Source organism: Oryzias latipes, chromosome 19 (genome assembly GCF_053564925.1).
Source record: "Oryzias latipes strain Hd-rR chromosome 19, Olatipes_Hd-rR_3.1".
Lineage (NCBI taxonomy): Eukaryota > Metazoa > Chordata > Actinopteri > Beloniformes > Adrianichthyidae > Oryzias > Oryzias latipes.
In genome coordinates this window covers 12419098-12425097 of record NC_136255.1, presented here as the reverse complement: position 1 = coordinate 12425097, position 6000 = coordinate 12419098, and the positions used below count along the sequence as shown (strand labels likewise).

At 37.6% G+C, this 6000-nt stretch overlaps 1 long non-coding RNA gene across 1 annotated transcript in view; it reads right to left on the bottom strand.

Annotated features, from left to right (window-relative positions):
- Nucleotides 1-1130: 1130 nt before the first annotated feature.
- LOC110017226 (uncharacterized) overlaps nt 1131-6000 on the bottom strand; it is a 31374-nt gene continuing 26504 nt past the window's right edge. The window contains exon 3 of the long non-coding RNA XR_002292551.3: nt 1131-1855. This is a non-coding gene — a long non-coding RNA (uncharacterized LOC110017226). The remainder of the gene's footprint in view (nt 1856-6000) is intronic.

Here is a 6000-nt window from a genome sequence, read left to right as displayed (position 1 = left end):
GACCACAACAGTTAGGCATTATGCATGATTTTTATTAATGTTTAATAGAAGAACATGTAGATTAAAAGTAAATGGGCCAAACACTGTCCTCTGTGGTATACCATAACTAACTCTGCTGTTCAAGGAAGACTCATCATTTACTTGCAACTCAAAAAATGTTAAATATCATAAAAAAGATAAATATATGTTGGCAATTAATTCAAAACATTAACTTTACAACGTGCATATGGTTAACAGATAGTTGAAACCCCAAACTTTAGAAATCTCATAAAATTAACATATTGGGAAAATTTTCAAAACTGGAAACTGATGGAGTTCCTCTCATCCTCTCATCAGCCTGTTGACTCAAAACCCCAGCAAAGGTTTACGGTGATTTTAAAGGGTCTCAGGTCAGGTCAGTAGGCCGAAAAAGTGTCTAGAAAATAATCATTCACTCTTCATTCAAAGCACAAAAAATATTTGCTAAACAAGCTGGTTTTTCGTAGACTGCTGTTTCCAAATATATTCCCAGCAAATTTAGTTGTTGGAAAAATTGCACTAGCAACAGGAAAGGGATAGCCCAAGCTTTGACGGGATTATTGAGTGAAGATTTTGGGATTGCATCACAAGACTGAACTGTTGATGGAGTCAAGTGGTAGTGCCTCAGGCTAAATGCCTCCATGCCACAGTGCATTGATCCAGTATTTCATAAAAAAATAGGAGCCCCAACAAGTACTGAGTGTGTCAAAATGAATCCTTTCTTTTCAGAAGCTGGATACTTGTGCTGAAAACATCCTTCTCCGATTGATCTGATGTGGTTTATCAATCATCACAAGGCACTGGATTTTGTTACTTGAAAATAATCCATCTGATCGGAATCAGATTACAAAAACTAAGTAAAACTATAAAATGAATTGACTTGGTAAGGGTGGGATTATATAAACTCGTTTCTTACCAACCTCTTTTCAAGCGATAAATCAAGCTCTACTTTGTTAATGATAACTGTTTTTAATTAAGCATTAAGTGTCTTTTTGTTTGTTTTAGTTTCTGTTCTTTTAATCTATGCATTTCATCATTTCTGCAATGAGTGTGATAAATCTGTGTTAATTCTTTATTGCTTTGACTACAATCCTTGAAATAAATCAATAAATTAAATCATATCAATGTAATCATTTATTAATTTTGTAGACACTAAAGTTGAGGTTTCTATAACTGTAGACTATCAAAATTGATTGCACAAAAAAGCTTAAAATGTTTCATCTTTCTGCATTAAAATCCAAGTTGACTAACAAAAAACATAAGAATTTTTTCACCCTTTTATGTTTCCTGCAAAGACATGCTCCAATCTGTGGAATAAAATACTCAGATTGATTGCGCTGAGATCTGATAAGGGAAGTAAAGACCATCTTGACCATCTTCTGTCTTCATCATCTGTTATCGTTAAACTTGTTTCTTCCTGTTTACCCTGAAAATGTGAGGAGTGCCCAGAGGAGCTTTTTCAGGGCTAAATAGCTGGAAAACATTCAGACATTAATCACACTGTCGCCAGACATAGCTGACATCACAGCACTTGCAGGAAAAAGTCTCTCAAAAGCACACTTATGTGTAAACATGCGCATATGTGCTTAAACACACAGAGAAACACTCTGTTATTCTTTAGGAAAATGCACACAGATTCTGCAAATGTGCAAATGGGACTGCATGCATGCAGACTAACAGATGTTTGCTCAAAGTAATTTGAAAAGAAATCTATTAATGTGCACTTGTTAAAAGAATGCAATGTTATTCTGTAAGAAAGATATCCTTTTGGCAAATGCTTTTGCAGTCTTCTGTGTCCAGCCAGTGGCGAAAAGCAAAATCAAAACTGCTACAAATCCTGTAATCAAAAAGAAAGTATTTTAGGAAAATTATCCACTGAACGGAAAAGCAACATTTGCACTGAAAACTTCTTTTTAATAAAAAAAATAATAATTTTAACTTTATGAGAAGTTAGTAGTCCAAACTAATGAAAGCCTGCTGAGACATAAAAGGTTAAAGGTGCAATCCGCATAAGCAATTTTTTAAACAATTAAAGGACAAAGAAATGTTCTTCGTTTAGAGCAAATTTAGTTAAAATTTCAAGATTTATCAAATGTTGTATTTTTTAAGCTTTCTCTTAAGTCAACTGTCAACTTTTGCAACAATTCAGTTTATTTTGAAAAATTAACAAAAGCAACCTGAAACTTGAAGAAAAACGCAGCTACAAGATGAAAATTGTGTTGTTGGTGTTTTGTGTGTTATTGCATTTTTTCTAGTGATGATAACGTACACAAAGAAAATTAAGCTTAAAATTGCACTTCTGAGTATATCTTTATCTAAATTGTTGTGAATTCGGAGCAGACAAAAAAATGCAGTTTGAATAAGTGTGCAGATGTGACGAAGAAGCTACAATCAGCGGGCAACAAGCTCCATTCCGGTGCTTCTACCTGAAGACAAATAGATCCATGTACGTCGTTGTTTTCGTTTAGCTAAAATATTGCTGGCCAATTTTGTTGCACCGCTACTGTTTGTTTAGTGTTTTGAGGAGGTCTAAGCTAGTGGGAGAGATTGTAAACAAAGAGATGATGGGAAAGGGTGCAGGCTTACCTGCTCACAACTCAGAGGGAAATTTCTAATGAATTATCGTTGCTCTGCTGAGATTTTTGTGATTTTGGCTAAAATTGGTATAATTATTATTAAAAGACCACGCTATCACAATAGATCAGAAGATGATCAGAGAGGGTCTTTTAGAATGCATCGTCTTTTTCGAGGATAAAGACACACATTGATGTCTAAACAGACCGTTTTCCTTGGACAAAAAGAGATTTCACTTTTTCCTTCCAGTCACAGATGACAGAATATGTTCTATTAGCTGTAGAGATAGGGCGAAATTCTGCTGAAAAAGGAAGCTGCATATCCACAAAGGTTTGAAGAGTTGCACCCTTGAATCCTGAATGCAAACATTGGTGCAGCCGCAGAGGCACAGGAGTTGTTACCCAATTCAAAATATGCAAAATACAGTTACACTCCAGCCAAGTGCTGTTGTTTTTGGAACAAATTTTTAGTTGCAGGTGATTTCAATCTCCCCAAATCAAGTGACAAGCACACTAGCACATTAGTAGCTAACCGGTTGTTGCCTTTGAAAAAAAGAACAAAGACCTGGTTGTAATGATTGTGTGCGTGTATGTGAGTGAACGTACAACCTGACACTAATCTAAAAACACACATCCTGTGGTGAACATGATGTAGAGCCATCCTAAATGAATATGACATTTCTAATTTTTTAACTGCCCCACACTGAGGAACAATGTCCTATAGGCATAAACCACAAAAGGCTTTTTGGTAAGGTGATGCACATTTTACTGTATAATTGATAAACTATCCAAGACACTCTCCCTTAGTGCACGACTTTCTGCATCTGTTATTACACAGTTACCAGAACAGACATGTCAACTATGTGGAAATTGTGGGAGAAAATAAAAGTAAGTAAAAGAAGGACATTTTGGTTGCTGTTTACTGCTGGTTTCACTAGCAGTTTAAGCCTAAAGGAGGAAACAAAATGATACTTTAAACAACACAAAAAAGAGCTCTGAAGAGTAGGCTAAACACATGGCTACAAAATAAAAAGAAAGAGAAGCTGACTGGAAGGCATTACTGCTGTTGGTTGCAGTAGAATGTAAGCAAAATAGACCCCAGCAGGAAGATTAAAACAACAAATTTAGTAGTTATTTATGTATTCTATTGTAGCATCTAATAGTGTGCTCTCAGCAAACCCCTATTTATGAGCCAGAGTAAGGGCGGATTCAAGTCAGAAAAGTCTGCTGATTTTCTTTTTTTCCGAATTGAGAGCTGACTTGCCAAGTGGTTTCTCATTGCACTTTATGAAAGTGGACTACTTTGTAAATAACTACACCCATCAGCCTGAAATCACAAGGACGGAGAAATACAACTTTAAACAGCCAAAGGTGGAGGTCTTGAGTTCTCCATCAGCTGTTGGGATAATTGCCATCTTGTTACAGGTACAAATTTCTGAAAATGAGCTTGAATATCAAGACCAGAATGCAACAACAGTACAAGGGAATGCTTTCCTGTGCCAGTCCCAACTCTGGGTCAATGTAGAGGGTAATGTCAGGAAGTGCTTTTGATGTCAAATCAAAGCTGGATCAAATAATGAAATCACCAATTCTATGTACAGTACATATGAGACATTAATGGCACTAAATGTGGGTTCTTAAACAGACTTTTAGCATATGGTGTTCACAAAGGCCTGTCACTACTAAGTCTGTGTCCTTAATTGGTTCAAAGTTCAACTGGTTTGACTTTTATTGCGCATTCAGTTGTCAGGCATTTGTACGTAGAGCCCAAAAATGGACTTAAAAACCTTCATAGCGATAGATGAGCGTGAGAGTTTCAATGGGGAAGCCCAAAACAGACATTTGCACACGTTTACACAGACTTCAGTGGAAGCGGATGCTCGAACGCACCTTTCCCAGCTCAATGTGAATGTAGCATAAAACAATTTCCCTATCAGATTGGTCATGGCTCAGATTAACAACACCCGCTACCAGCTTTTTTGACCTACAGGTTTCCAGTGGAAATTGTACTACTGTTAGTCAAAGAAGGAGAAAATGAACATATGTTCAGAGAAGACTGTAGGAATGTTGAACTGGTGAAGATAGGAAGACAGTGGAGTCACAATTATTAAAGAAAAGCTGTCAGTTTTGGAAATAGTGAATTTAGGGCCAACATGCAACAACTCTTTTTATCTATTTTTAGGTTTTGTGTGAGATAAGTAAGGTTAAAGATACAAACAGAGAGATGATAATGTGGTAATCACACTATTAGGTAAAGAGGACCATCCTTGTGCTGACTTAATTATTTATATGTAAAGTGTCCTTTTCACATGACCGCATCATTTAAGTTTATGATGGTATCAAACATAATTTTAAGAAAAAAAGCAGCAAGTCAAAACCACATTAGAAGAAGTGCGTTTGGTGTAGATAAATAGAACACTGCAATATTGTGTTGGCAGTCTGTGGGTTTGCGCTTTTAATCCAATGCAGGCGGAACAGCCAGGTCTTCATAAGGGCTCTTTTCATGGAACTGTGGGACCTGGTGCTTTTGGGGCCATGGGTGTAGGAACAAGTCACCCCTACTACCCCCACCCCAACCCTTCCTTCTTACACACCCATCCAGGGACTTGTCATCCTTCTTCCATCCCTTTGTGGAGCTTTTCCACTTTGATTTCATGTTTGCCCATCTCATGGATGTGGGAAGGGGCAAGGAGAGGAATTCCACAAAAGATCCCATGAGACCCTGCCCCCTCTGTTTCCTAAACATGCACACTAGTGCACATAAAACAAAAGCTCACATATACAATAAAACAGTTGATGTATAAGAACATGTTATTAAAAAAAATTTAATCTATTTCAACCTTTGCATCATTTTTAAAATTTGATTATCGCAAACACAAATGAAGGCAACAATGACGTCATTTCCAGGTGGATGATGAACAGATCAGACTAACGCAGGAGTCCCCCACCAGCTGTTCGTCTCTCCCCCCATGGACTGTGAATTAGTCCCAGACTAGGGGTCCCAGGGTGTTCCCCCAGGGAGCCTCAGAGTTCTGGGTGTTAGTGTTGCTACTGGGGTTTTATAGACTCCCTACTGAGAGCATCTCCTTAGACCAGACAATGGGGAGCATTTATCCCCGGGGTGACCGTGCTGACCCCCAAAACTCACTACCTTAAATCCACTGGACTGGCGGCTTTTTTCAGAAAGCTTTTCACAAGGCCTCACAAAGCAGTTTGGCTTGAGAACAAGCATCCTTGGCTAAGCATCACTTCTAATCATGTACTATAGGGAGGAATCTGGGGGTAAATTTTATGTGCTGACAGCATGAAATTAAGACATTAACCCATTGGAAATGTGCTCTGATTTATACAATCTTTGTCATTCAAACCTGTTTGAGCAGCATTTTGATGATGGGGACGCATTTCACGT